The following is a 15,019-nucleotide window of genomic DNA, read 5'->3' on the forward strand; positions in this document are numbered from 1 at the left end:
TCCTCTTCATGGGCTCCATCAGGGCTGCCGGAGGGGGCTGGGCCAGGGGCAGGAGACTCCCTCTGCGAGGCAGCAGGACTAGGGGCTGCCGCGGGGCTGCCTTCCCGCTCCTCGGCGGCATGGCCACCCTCTAATCCCAGCAGATGGTGGGCCTCCCTGCTGCACCGTCGCACGACGACAGCAATCAACCGGCGTACAAATGTCGTCGCGCGAGTCTGGAGGCAGCTCTCCATCACCCGGACCAAGGCGTCTTCATCCAGCCCGATCAAGCCCAGCAGAGAAAGGATGAGCTCCTCAAACACAGCCGCTGCTGAAGGCTCCTCCGCAAAGATCAGCCCCAGCTGCAGCTGCAGCCAGGGCAGGAAGCGCTGGAGGAGAGCTGGGTGGTCATCAAAAAGGGATGCCCAGGTGTCAGGCTGGAGGCCACCTGGAGCAGCCCTGGGCACTGGCTCCACTGCCGGCAGCTGGGGTGTTGCAGGGCGAGGGAGGCTGTGGGTGGCTGCATGCCTGGGCGCTTCTCCTGCCTGGCGGGTGTCAGCTGAAGTTGATGCCAGCCCAGATGGTCCGATGACAACCTCCTCAAAGTCGTCATCTGCCCGCACCGAGTGCATGATGGATTGCACCCTCCTCTTGCAGAGGGGGCACTCGGGCTTGCTCTCAGCCCACCGCAGGATACACCGGTAACAGAATTGGTGGAGGCATGGCATCACGTAGGCAGCATCGTCCCAGCTGTCCAGGCAGATCGGACAGCGGTCGCCGACCTCGATGGCCATGCCTCTTCACTCCCTGCGGTGGGCTTGGGGGAGCTGGGGGTGACAAACTGCTCCCTTTCACCGGCGCTGCAGCAGCGGGTGTCACACTAGAAAAGGAAAGGAGGCCACGGTGAGGGTCTGGCCAGGGGAGGGCTGGAAGAGATGCCCAGGTCCCTCAGGAAGGAAACCCTCCCGTCTCCCCAGGGTGAGGTGTCCCTGCCCAGCTCACCTCCGCTGCAGCGCCCGCGTGTGCTGGGTGCCCCGGCTGCCTGTACCTGGCAGGGCCGGGGAAAACGCTTTGACAGCTCTTGGGGGGGAACACTCCACAATCAGGCCACCAGCACCAAGACTTCGCTCAGCAATGCAGCCTTGCGAACTGCTCAGCTGCAGTGTGGGCACGAGCCAGCTGCGTGGGACTCGGGTGCCCAGATACAAGCCGCGCGGAATGCCTGGTCACAGTGCGTCGCTAGGTAACGTCACTCGGTGCAACAGAGCCCATCACCTGGGGAGCTGGTGACATCAGTACCCACCTCTCAAGGTCGTCTTCCTTCACCGCTCAGGGATGTCGTGACAGACCATCCTCACCCATGGCAGCTGCCCTGGCAGTGCTGCAGCCCCAGCAAATGCACCTGGGTGTACCACAGCCCCCCTGCCCACTCCGTCCTCCCATCTCTTGTCTTGTGTTTGGCATCAGTGTTTCAAGACAGTCACTGAGGCCTTGTCCGTGTCTTCCCAGGGCCTCATCTTGCGTGTGTTTTGGCTACTGCCTTCATGGCATTCATATGATGAGAGAGAGATAGCCGCACCTTGATCAGACCACCACCAGAATGTCTGTATAGGAAAGTCAGCACCCTCCTCTCCTCCATGCGGATGAGCTCATACCAGAGTGCACAGGTACACCTTTGGAAGAGGCCACCTTCCAGAAGGACTATGAATCCAACAGCTATGAAGACATCCTGCCTATGGTGAAAAGTGTAAACCTTTATGGAAACTTAAGTATCTACGTGGAAGGGGGACTGGCAGGGGACAACATCACAACGTGATGTATCCACAGTTTGTCCCGTGTGAACTTGGGAAGCCGGTTAGGTGCGCTTACTGAAGGCACACAGGAAGTGAATATCTCCCTATGCTTTCTGTCCTTGGCTTTGTAAAGCTTGAATGGCATCTCCTTGGACTGAGAAGGAAAACCAAAACATCTCGTACTTGGTGGACATGCTCGTGAGAGAAATGTAAAGTAAAATGTCCGTTGCTTTTCTGGAAACTTTGATTAAAAGCTCCCTCTGGTATTACCTGCATTACCAAATTAAATTTATTCTTTTAATTTTCAAAAAAAAGAACGTGACGAGAACGTTACCTTTCACGTTTCGTATCAGATGGTGATTTATTCAAAATAAGAAACTGAAAGGTGCCGCCTGCCCAGCCAACTGCTCACTTGGGTATCCTGAGTATGGCAGCCCCATGCCAATCTGTAATGCTTCAACAGGAAAATAGGGTTTTGCCAGTCTCTTCCTTGGGATTTGGTTCTGAAGTGGAAACACAGAGAGTCCAGGACTGTAGTGATGAAGAGGGGAGCTCAGGGGAAAATACTTTCCTCTCCGGTTCCTCTCTTCTCTACCAGGAAGGGTGCAGAGCAATGGAGAAGCCCTTGCAACCCACATGCGCCTGGCCCAGCACAGGGCACGTTCTTTACAGGGAGGTACCTCCAAAACACAGTGGGGCTCGGAGTTATCCCAGGCCCATCTCTCACTGAGGCAATGCCTGGCTCCCAAGCAGCAGCTCTTCTGGTGGAGGAAAGAAGCCCACGCAAACCGAGATGTTGGTTTGTAACTTTGAAGAAGGACATCTGGGGAAACAGGAGAGCTCAGAGGAGGTCACTGGGGCATTTGTTGTTGGAAACTTGCTGGTGAGGGGCCTGTAATAGGGTGCCTCCTTTCTGCCCCTTCCACGGAGCAGCAGGAATCCGGAGATCCAGGAACATGAAACGAGTTTAATTCAGTCCCTGCAGGATGCCCGGTGGCACACTTGTTGGCAGCCATGTCACACGCACGGGTGCCAGAAGCCAGAGGGCAGCCTTGCGGTGCCCTGTGGGGAAGCGGGTGTCAGCATTCAAAAAGCATCAAAAAGCACGGCTTACTACCTGCATTCCCTGGCACAGTGGTCAGAGGAGAGTGATTAACCTCAGCAAGTGTTTAGTCAGTTCACAAGAAACCACTACCACCTGTGGAAGCAGCACCCAAAAAGCTCTGGCCAATGCCAGGGTAGGGGATTGGGGCAAGGCAAACAGAGGAAGGGGAGAAGGATGGATGTCTTCCACCTCTGCTGTACAGAACAAGCATTGGTCAGTTCAAAGACTCTCACAGGCAGATTTCCTGGAACATCCCCGTGTACATGGGAGCTCAGATAACACTCCTTTTTCGCCAAGCATTTTTTAATTTAGTCTCCTGCCAAATACATCCACTGCAACTAAGAAATCCGAGAAACAGTTTTTCAGCCATCACCAATTTTGTTGTTGAGGAAAAACCTTCGTTTTACTTTTCTGTAGGTAAAAAACCTTTTGTCCCCAAGTACGAATCGGTATCTCCATAACGAAGGAAGCAGAAAGAGAGAATGACAATAATCTTATGAATCAGGTCTTGCATAAAACCTCCTAGAAACTGGCAAAAATGTGGAGGAAAATCAGCTACCCATACCCTTTTTCCACCCAGAAATTCACCTTTGATGGAAGTTTAGTTGGGCTCTGTATTTAAGAAAACCTAACCTAAACATTCAAGCTGGAGTCTAAGCTCCCATTGCATGCAGAAGATACCATTTCGCATATCTATTTTCTAAATGTCTGTTGTCGTTTGAGCCTGGTCAGCAGCTAAATGCCACGCAGTCGGTCACCCACTCTCCCCACTTGGGAATGGGGAGGGAATCGGATGGGCAAAGGGAGACTCGCGGGTTGAGATAGAAACAGTTTAAGAACAGTGACAGAATAGTACGGTGACACCAGTACCAACGGGTAACGTGCCATACAGCTGCTCACCAGCCGCCGACCGACCGACCGACCGACACCCGCCTGCTCCCGGCTGGCAATCCCAAACTCAAAGGCCCCACAGCCACACTCCCAGAAGTGGCAGCCCCTCACAGCCCACTCCTGCCTTTATAGAGTGAGCACAAGGTCACATGACAGGGGATATCGGCCAATCGGGGCCCAGCCCTCCAGCTGTGCTCCCCCCGCCCCCGCGCACAGGTGAGGGCACTGGGCCCTGGGGAGCCCCTGGGGTCTCAGGGTGCTGCAGCTCCTCCCGCTGCCAGACCAACGGGAGCTCTAGTCCAGCCCCAACCAGGACAATGTCTCATGGTAATTTTCAGGCTTATTTCCATAAAGGTATGTTGAGGAAAAAAACAACCAACCAACCAACCCAAATCAAACTCATTAGTTTAAGTGAAAGCTGATAGTTGTCTGTACTGATCCCTGATCATAGCCTCCTCCCCTTGAGCTTTCAGAAGGACACCGAAATTTATGAGAGCTCTGGTAAAAATTCCGAGTCTTTTCGAAGCTGACATCATTTTTGCGTGGTGGTTCATGGTGGATACAATCTCATATAACATTAATGACTGCAGTCTTCTGCCTCTTAGTAACCCAGCCTTTCTTTCATTGGAAAGAAATGTGTGCCTCTCTGCACCGAGTCAAAAACTATTAAAACAGATGTCTGAAGTCACTGGAACCATTTCAAAGAAATCCTGTTTCTGCCCACTGATTAGGAGGAGAAGCAGATAATTAACTCGGAGGTTGGGGCTTGCAGCACACCCATCTAAACAAGGCTTCAGATCACCTCACTGTTTGGTATAACTGCTTTCCCAAAGAGAAGAAATCACCTGCTAATAACAAAGAAGCATTTTTACTAGCACAGGTAGCCTCAGCTATCCCGAGTTGGCCTTGCCCTTTTTAAACCTTTGAGTAATCACAGGGTAGATCTTAAAATAAACTGATATAAAGATGCTGATAGCAACAAATGATCATCTGTGTCACTTCAGCTGGCTCAGTGGCTACTGCGTGCCCAGAAGAAGAGCAGGCAAGAGCTCAGGACGTTACCCCGGCTTTCAAAACCTGCCAAGACAGTCTTCTTAATGACTATGCTTAATGAGTAAAAACTCTGCTTGTGTTTCTTGTGAACGCAGCAAGCAGCTGCGAAACTGAGGGCTTATGTGACGTAGGGCTACCAAGGCTGAATGCTCTGCACTTTAGAAGGCAGTAATTTCCATGAGATTATGCAAAGGGACTAATACGCTCTCCTTTGACGCAAAATCATATTCTAGTGTCTCCCCGGTGCAGTCCTCCAATCCTTATTTTTCCCTTTGTGAATTCAAAATAAATAATCCCTATTGCTTGCTTCTCAGACGCTCTGTGCTTTAAAGCTTTGACCTAATGGTTTGGTTCCAGATTTCAGTCAGGCTGACTTCCACCCGAGGTGGGCTATTGATGCTGGGGACTTTTGTAGAGTCTGTCTGGCGAGGAAAAATGCAGAAAGGGAGACAGTAAGAGCTGTAGCTTGGTGTCAGCGGGGCCTGGCTGGACGACCGTACTTCAGTTTGTGCTGATGGCCTCTTGTCCTTTCGCTGGGTACCACTGAGAAGAGTCCGGCTCTGTCATAGAGCCTGTCCCCATCAGGTACTTACTGGTAAGATCCCATGAGCTTTCCTTTCTCCAGGCTGAAGGGGCCCAGCTCTCCCAGGCTGTCCTCGGATAGGAGACACTCCCATCCCTCAGTCACCTCTATTGCCCTTGGCTGAACTCATTCCACTATGCTCAAAATTCTTCTCAGTGTGTAAGCACAGGCACTTTGCTACTGGTCATGACAGCAGCGCAGGTTTTAATGGGAATAACCCCGAGGCCTTTAGCGGGGCAGCAGCCCCAGCAGCCAGGTCTGCTCAAGAGCTGTGCTGCTCTTTGCTGAAACTCCTGCTTCAGGGGTGCGTCCCGCCACAGCCGCGCTCCAGCTGATCCCAGCACCGCGAGGTGCCCACTGCAGCCGGGGGGAGCCCGCGCCGGAGCAGGGGGAGGAGTGAGAGGGACAGAATGGCTGAGGGAAACTGGTAAGTGCCGTTCAGCCCCCGGCCCCTGTGGTGCCCAGTGGAGCTGGAGGAGTCTGAGGGGCAGGGGGGGTGCTGGGCTGGGCAGGACGGGGGGGAAAGGTGCTGCTTTAATGTCCGCCTTGGTTTCTCACCACCCAAGTCTATTTCATTTGGCAGTAACCGGGATTAACTCCCAAGTGGACTCTGTATTTCCCACAACGCTAGCTGGTAAGCAACCTCCCCGACATTATCTCGACCCGTGAGCTTTCCCACCCCATTTCCTCACCTCGTCCTCCCGTGGAGGGCCTGGGTAAGAGTTTGTCCCTTCACCGTGGTTGGCCCTCCACAACCTTAACTTTGCTGCCAGCCACCGATAGAGCATATTTTTTAGAGGACGTTTCACGAGACCTTCTGCACCACTTCTGATTCAGCAGAATTGAAACAGCTAAAAAGGAGTTTTCCTGCCAGGAGCAATGGAGACACAGGGTTGTTTTGACAACATCAGGTGTCACAAAGTGATTCAGCAAAAACAGGTTGTGGCAGAAGTACTTTGTGCCACCCAGAGGTTTGCGTTTTTTACTTTACATCTTGAGAATACTTGACTTGAGAGTTATTTGCATTTAACGATACTCCAATTTGTTATTCAACACGAGTTGAAGTCGGGCAACTGTAAATCTCCTCTACAGCAGGTCCCTTTTATGTACACAGCCCGGACTTGAGTAATATTAAAGACATGTCACAAGAATAAAGCGCAACTCTGTCCTATTATTTAGCTATTTCTGTTTGTAGTGCTTTGTATTCAGCAATTGCAGGTTAAAAACTGCACTGCAGTTGCATGGTATTTTGTTGCAGGGGCTCCTGAATCTGTGTTGCATTATCCTACTGGAGAATCTGGAGGAAAGAAGGTTTATTCAAATACCACACTTCTGCATTGTGTTTTCCTCCAAATAGCAGCCTGCGTGGTGGGGAGCTGCAGTGTCAAAGAATATAGGGGTTCTCCCTTGCCGTGCTAAAAGTGTCAAATAGGAGGTCTTCCTTGCCGTGCTAAATTTGTTGTCATATGTAGCTCGTACTGAGTTCAGGAGTGGCACCTGCCTGTGGGGACTGTTACCAAATGCAGAGAGATGTATTACACTGCTGCAGAGGAGAAGGCATTGATCTCTGTTGATATGCAGCCCTGGAGTTTGTCACGACTGACAAACATCTTGCTATTATTCACGCTTTTATTCCCCTCCCCACCCCGCCGCCCTTAAAGGCATCAACAGGAGTAGACTATACTGGGCATGGGCCCATGTTGTTACTCAGGCAGAATGCCCTTTGAAATCAACCAACTCTTTGAAACTATGGGGAAACACTGGTAACTTGTCCCAGTGCTTGCAAATTATGTTCCTTCAGCCTCCTCCCTGCTTTATTCTCCTGAGTGGTACTTTGATCCTTTACTAATACTAGTAACATACCCATGGTGCACTGGCTGATAATGGAACTACTGAGAGCAAAAGAAAAGTGTGAAAATGTGGCAAGTCTGGCCTTGGAGCCTGTAGTAGCCTTTCAAAAATGTCACTGACGCTTATTCCAAAGCTGTGGTGTGGTCTTTTGAGGTTTGCCTCCTGCAGCTGTCAAGAAAGCAGAAGGCTGACCTAAGCTCTCAGTTTTGCTGTGTGACTAGACTGAAGGAAATTAGGTTGTGTTCTCACACCTGGTCTGGAATGAATTTGTTTTGCTGTGGACTGTGGCAGCACGTGGATGTAGCACTACTAAACACAGGTGATGTAAAGCTGTAACAAGGGTGAAGATATTGGAGAGGATAATATAAAAGGACAGAGAACGATGGAGTGTTTTGCTCGGTAACCTACTAGCTCTCATGCTTTTCCTTCCACTGCTGTGTTTTTGAGTTGCATCTTTCAACCTTGTCATTCTGACTGCTCTTTGATACCTCTCACCTGCAGGACTTGATCTACCCATGGCCAAGGACCGGAACATTGCAATAACTGAGGAAAATGAAGCACCTATGGAACTCACCCCTGTGGTAAGGAGAGGTCTGATACAAGGACATCAGCTTACAGCAACGCTATAGGGCAATACAAATTAGAAAAGCTCTGCAAATCAGGATTTAGCCTCCTTTCCAAAATGTTTCCCTTCATTAAAGTATTTGGCCCCAAATTCCTTTGATTTCTGTCTCTTAAAATGAGAAAGGAGTGTGTGAAACTTCACCACTCTTCAGGACTGAGATTTTCTCGATCTGTTAATGTGCAAGTGTAACCCTATTCATAATGGAGCGAAGAAGTTACCCTGAAGTGCAGTGCCCCAACTCCTCCATACGCTGTACTGTTATGTGCTGGAGGACATCTGCAAGAAGACAATGCCCCAATAGCTGGTTTGAATGACAAGTCAAGTTCCAGTTAATTTAAATGCAAACTGTCTTAGTTCTGAAAGGACGATAGAGCAAAAACGGCTGTTGAATGACATGCTTTCTATATCTGTCTTGTAAGTGTCTAGGAAAAGCACATACTGAAAATCTCTGGATTCAGGATTGGAGCCTGGAGCCTGCAGTTAGAAGACAGACAGTGCCAAAGGGGACAAGGCTTGTGGCAGAAGGGAGGTTTGTTCCCTGTGCAACTTAAGAAGGTGCAGAGGTACTTGCTGGAGGAAAAGGGAGCCTTGGGGACTGGATTGCTTGATAAAAGGTGTAGGACAGTGAGAGTGGAAAGAAAATTAGGGTTTCCTCAGGCAGCTGGCTGTTGGAAGAGGGTTCCCAAGGCAGAAGCATCTTTTTGTGTAGGAGGCTGGAGGGTATCAAATCCCAGAAAACAAAAGAATGGGGGATGGGAGGCTAGAAACTAAGAGCACGGAGATGGAGGAGTACAGACAATGTGGCTGGAGTTTTGTTAGCTTTTATTTTAAACAAACTTTCAAACTGATTTTGTCTCCAGCCACGGGCCGGGATGCTGCAGTTGCATTACCGTGGGTTGACTTTAACTAGAGCCCAAATATTTTAGTTAAATTAACCATGTCCTCCTGACTACTGACTGCTGCTTAAACTTTCATTATCATGTGGGGTTTTCGTTTGTTTTGTTTTAAATTGGTGGGGATTCTAAGGTACATATGGTCAAATTCTACCCCAGTTACGCCTCAATAAATCGGGAGTAAAGTTGATGATTCAAATTGAGTTTGTGAGGTCTTGGCAAACAAAAATGAAGCCATAATGAGCTATTTTAAACAATATAAACTGGAAACAGCGAATGAACTACATTGGACTATGAGCTCACAGGAGACTTTTAACATCTTAGGACTTCTGCCACAGCTTCCCCTTTTTTCTTGCATACCTTCTCGATACATTTCAAGAAAATTCCCTTGTGCTTTCACTTGGTGCAGAGGGGTTTGCCATGGTACTGGGCCTCCTGGCCACATGGGGAACTGCTGCCCTTGGAGGGTAAGTGTCCTTTTCTGGGTATGGCCACTGCTGGAGATATGCTACTCCTCTTTGCCAGCTGTGCTTATCCTATGCTTTCAACCCCTCAGCTAATGGCACTGCCACAAACTCTGCTTCATATTCCACCTGCTGTTTTCCTAATTTCCCAGCCTTTTGAGAAACTCTCTCCTAATTTTTGCATTCCTCTTTTCTTTAGACCTCAGCAATCCTCTCCTTTTCATACAGCTCTTTGTGATTTAAGAAAAATATCAATGCCACTTTGCTCTTAGCAGCAGGAATAAAAACAGATGGAAAGATCATGTGCCTATTGATATTTCCAACACTGTACCTGTATGGTGGAGTGGCTGTTTTGCTTCTTTTCCTGCTCTTTGGATCAGTAGCTGGTTTTCTTTCTGTAAAGCAGCTTGAAAGCTTTGCTATGAAAGAATGGAATCCTATCAACTGACATGTCAGAAAAGCATCATGACTTTGAAGTAGATTTTTTGATTAGGTAGTGATTTTCCATACAGAACAAATCCCTAATAATAGTAAGTGGCTGCCCTCTTCATCCTCTCTGGCTTAAATTCATCATTTTCTGTTTTTTCTGTAAGTCAATAGAGGCCTTGTTCCTTTCCTGGGAGATGCGACACCTGCTCCAAAATAGTTGCTCCTATGCATACTGTTACAACAGACTCTATGTGTAAGTATCTATGCCTGTATCTACTCCTATGTCTATGCCCATGCCTACACCTATGCCGACACCTGTACTGATAGCTATATCTATATAATTTGTATCATTTATATATCTCAGAGAATTTGGGATTGATTTGATGACCAAGTTTAGAAGACTGGCAAATCTGACCAGTTTCAAACTGCATTGAATGAATTCATTACCACCACACCGGGCAGTTCTTACACATTATTCGATACCTGTACTTATACTAAAGTCTGATACAATCGTATTCGATGTGTATTAGTCTTGCACAATGATACTCTAAATTAGCTGTGGGTATACAGTACCATGGAATTGATGCCATATAGTGAATCCGTATGGCCAGAGTCCTTGGTGGTTCCTTGTCCTGAGGTCACGGTGAGCAGCAGAGAGACAAATCAGAACCACACCGTGTTTTCTTTCCTCTCTTGCTCTCCTTGCTCGTGCCAGTTTTTACACTATGGCCCCCTCTTTACAAAAATAGCAGGGTGGGCAGTAGGGTGTCCTTTCTGCTTGCTGTGTTGGTTATTTTAATTTCTCTTGTCTTGACACTCATCCTTCTGTATTTGGGAGGATGCCCTGCATGCCCCGATGCTTATCTTGCCCTTTTTTCTCCACTTTTGATACTTGTGTGCCTCCTTTGTGCAATTTCACCCACCTTGCCTTTTGAATGATCATACCGATCATATCCTGATTTTAAATTGTGCTTGGAGGAGACTATTACAAAAAACTTACTTGCCATTGTTATAGCAATTTAGTACACCTATATTCAGGTTCAAGGCAAGCTCTTTCTAATTTAATCTTGATTAGCACATTTGTATCTTGTAGGTGACACAGACCTTTGCTCTGGCTACAATGCTGACACACCCACAAATACCTACCTGTTCCCCACAGAGTTAGAGGGCTGTAGCTTGCTTCAAAAGGAATCCTTCAAAATCCAGAGAAGGACATTCGAAGCGCATTCCTAGGTTACTCAAAGAGTCAGAGTATTGAAGTCTTTAACGCCATGAGGCCAGAACGAATCTGGAGGCATCTAGTGGTACAGCTGGTGGGGCCCTCTGAACATTCTCCGGCGAGGCTTTGCTTGCCAGCTCTGCCTTCTGCTTAGATTCCAGGGTATGACACAGGCATTTTTTGAAGTAATCAACACATTTTTGCAGAATGTAATTAAAAGGAAGAACTTCAGCCACATCGCCTCCCATCAAAAAAGAGAATATCCTGTCCTGGAGGATTTTTACTAGGTCCTGGGGAAATTTTACAAGAGCACTTGCTACCTGCAGCTGAAATAGTCTGAAGTGGCATCATTTCATACACCCGGTTTATAAAACCTTCCATTTTTAGGGCTGTGAGATGTCTTACCTGATGGCTGGTGATCTACCGGGTTTTTGCAAGTGGAGGAGCTTTACTTTAGCAAAGGTAGGTATGGGAGAGTGACAAATACTGTAATGCCCTGCAACCGACTCTTCCAATATGATTCCAGTCAGAATTCCTCTGAGTGGCAAAATGACAAGGTTAACACAAAGGACACAGACACCAAGCTAAAGAAATGGGATTATTTTACTTTAGTTTAAAACAGCAGAAAGAACAAACAAGTGATTAAGAAACATAGTGATTAAGAAAGATACATCACCAACTGCCCTCAGACTTTACCATCACCCCGACCCGTGCCTCAGCTGGGGAGCCCCGTCACAGCGAAGGGCCGGAGAGCCTTTCCCGGCAATTGGGAAGTCCCACGCAGGGCGTCCACTCGTAGGTGGGGTCTCCATCTGTGCTGTGAGAGGGCCCAGCTTTTACACAGTTTAACAAACAAATCTATACAAAATGCACGGGAGATAGCTGGTAGGTTGACATGCCTCGCTCAGGCGTGTCCGGATCTGGCCAGGATGCGGGCACGTCTGAGGAGCTTCTGTTTTTCTTTACATTGGGGATTTATAGTTACTTCCTGTTGTTTACTGACTGTGTTCAGGGGTTGTTCCCAGGGCTGCATTTCATGCTGATAAGATGCTGGCTGCTGGTCGGGGGATTCACTCAGATGTCAACTTTGGTTTGAGGCCCACTGTTTGGGCCTTTTTTGTTTCAGTCGGTCCTTTGACTTATGAGTGAAGATCACAACCCCTTTGGAAGAGCCCAATATGTTCGTTCTATCCGTTTGATACCATACCATACATAACAATTATATAAAGTAGCAATAATAATGATAAGTAACAATATTACAAGAGGATGTATTAAAAAGTTCAACACTTGGGTTGCAGAGGGTGAATATCGAGTAAAGGTGTGCCACCAGTGGTGTGCCGTCTCCTTCTCCGTCTGGCTCGCTAGCGACATCAGTTGATTCTTTGTGATTACAGTCTGTATCACAGAGTCTGACAGAGTTTTATTTCGCCGTTCTAGGTGTCGTCACAAATGTTCTGACTGTTCCATGATGGTGTTCAGTGGAGACAGAGATAAGCTGATTCCATTAAGTCCTGGGCTTTGGGGATGTCCGTACATGTTTACTTGTTCTTCATGCGCTGAATAAAAAGTATACATCTGTCCGTGCCAGATGAGATAGAATACATTTCTGAGGCATCCCGAAAATGGAGCAGTTAGATGATACATTTCTATAATCTTTTTATCATTCATCACTGTGCAAACATGCTTAGCACTAATTTTTAGAAACATATCAAAGCTTTTGGGCACGATTGTCCGTTTACACAGATTCACTGAATGTTCCAATAAACATGGTTCATATAACCACGAGCTTTGTCCACACAATACACCATTTGCTGTGGACGTACACAAACCTAATTTATGGGTTCGATTCCTAGCGGGTGGAAAGAAATGGTGAAATGAATAACATGTCTCTGATATTGTTGAGCCACTTGAACACAGGTAGACGGAATGCGGTACAAATGATCAACAGAAAGAGGAGGTTTAGATTTTAACGTAGTAAAGAAGTCTCCCCAGTGTAACTGATTTTTCATTACTGAATTATTACGGCATATTAGTGTTTCTGTTTATTCCATGGGAAGGGTTATTGCATGAGTAGCATTCACCTCATGACCACCTGTTCGATTAACACATTTGTAGTAATATTTCGAACTGGGTAGACCTGACACATTACAACATTTAAGAGATGCTTTACTAGATATAGTGACGCTCGAATTATCTGTAGGACAGGTTACAAAAAGACGTCCACGATCTCTCCATCGTGATGCTGGTCCTGAAGGCCACCAGAACGTACATGTTTCGTTACATACTGAATACGGAAAGTAAGATTGGCTATGATACAGGCAGAAGTGGCTTTGCACTGGAAATCATCCTGTTGTCTTGTCTTGGTTGCATTATTCCGTTGCCACCTAGGCGGTGTCTCTCATGGACCTTCCAGTGGCCATCCTGGGGTAAAAGCCTTTCCCAAATGGACCATGACGACACACAGGCAAATCCATCTTAGCAGGATCTAAAATGTAGAATCTTGAGACATCCTGTTGTTCTCGCAGATAACATTTAGTTGCAGGAACATATTCCCATTTTTCCTGTGCAGGTTTCATGATTAAAACAGTATTGTCTTTTCCTGTGGCTATTACTTCAGCTGGTTCAGGAGGTCCGCTTGAAGTCTGGACCTATACTTCAGCTCCGTTATTGAAATTAGTTGATCCAAACCCTTTATCTCCAAGAAGAGTGGTGACTTGAGGTGGATCCCCTTTTTCCACAATTGCTTTCAAAGCTGGCGGTATCAATAATTGTGCTATTCTGTCATGGGGATGAACAAGCAAATCGTGTTCACCATTATTTAACAGAATTACTTTAATTTCTCCTTGGTAATCTTCATCAGTCACTCCTCCCATGGCATGAATATTTTTCAAGGCTAGGCTCGAACAAGCAGTTATCAAACCAAGGTGTCCCGGAGGAATTTGAATTCCTATTCCAGTCCTGATAAGTCTCATCCGTTTTTGGTTTATCCCGATCAATTCCAACGCATGCAGATCTAGCCCTGCAGCCTCTGGAGTGGCCCGGTAAGGGGCCATCGCACCCGGAACAATTTCCCACTCAGTCAAAGTCTCACTTACTGTCAGAGGTTTTATTTGCAAATTGGATGTAGTCATGCGCATCAGAGGGGTTTCCATTTCCCCAACGGTCCTATTGTTAGGAATGTGTAGCACATCGGTGAAATGAGTTTTCCATTGGGATAGGTTCCCATCTCGTAGCCTCTTCAACTGCTCTTTCAACAACCCATCGGTTCGTTCAATCAATCCTGCAGCTTGTGGATGGTACTGTATCTCAAAACCCCACTGACTACTTTGCTGCTCAGCATACTGTTGGACAAATTCGTTTCGAAAATGAGACCCACTGTCAGTTTGAATCTGCAATGGAATTCCATAGTCCAAAATTATTATGTCTATAGTGCAGATAGCACTGTGACGAGTAGCTTTCTTACAAGTATGGACAATCAACTATCCAGAATATGTACCTACAGCAGCGCAGACATATTTACACTCTCGGTCCTGGGGTAAAGGTCCAATATAATTTGTTGTCCTTTCACAATATTAGGCACCGGGCGTTAGCTAAATCTATTACAGCCTACCAAGTCCCTGAATGCTTTTGAACCTTTTCTATTAAAGTAATAGTATCTGGTACAGCTGCCGTAAGCAGTGGGGTGTGTTTGTTTAATTCCCTAAAATCTACTGTCCTTCTCCATGACCCATCACTTTTCTTGACAGGCCGTACCGGATTGTTCCAAGCTGTGGTAACTGGTTTCAATACTCCTGCATCTAATAAATCTTTAATTGTCTGCGATATCTCCTCATGCCCTCCTGGAATTATATATTGTTTCACAGTCACTAATTTAGTAGCAGCAGGAATCTGTACAGGAGGCATTTTCACTTTTCCTACTAAAACTGTTCTAATACGGATATGATTTTTCACCCCAAACTGGTACTGACCATCTGGGAGATTCAAAGTTAGTCCCTTCAAAATGTCTATTCCTATTCTGTATTCAGGAATGGGGACAATCATGACTGAATACAGTCGTTTTGGGAGGTTTCCTATTTTCATTTCTATTTCAGTTTGTACAGCTTCAATTTGTTTCCCTCCCAGACCTGTAACAGT

At 47.1% G+C, this 15,019-nt stretch overlaps 1 long non-coding RNA gene across 2 annotated transcripts in view; it reads left to right on the forward strand.

Moving 5' to 3' along the window:
- Positions 1-10,057, forward strand: part of LOC116964817 — a 46,371-nt gene extending 36,314 nt beyond the window's left edge. Inside the window, exons 4-6 of one of the 2 annotated variants that reach the window (XR_006164879.1) lie at positions 7,757-7,836; positions 8,307-9,240; positions 9,831-10,057. This is a non-coding gene — a long non-coding RNA (uncharacterized LOC116964817). Of the gene's footprint in view, positions 1-7,756; positions 7,837-8,306 lie in introns of both variants that reach the window. The other variant, XR_004408965.2, reaches the window with a different exon arrangement.
- Positions 10,058-15,019: the final 4,962 nt, after the last annotated feature.

The sequence above is a fragment of the Tyto alba genome, unplaced genomic scaffold (assembly GCF_018691265.1).
Source record: "Tyto alba isolate M040663 unplaced genomic scaffold, T.alba_DEE_v4.0 Super-Scaffold_13, whole genome shotgun sequence".
Taxonomy (NCBI): Eukaryota; Metazoa; Chordata; class Aves; order Strigiformes; family Tytonidae; genus Tyto; species Tyto alba.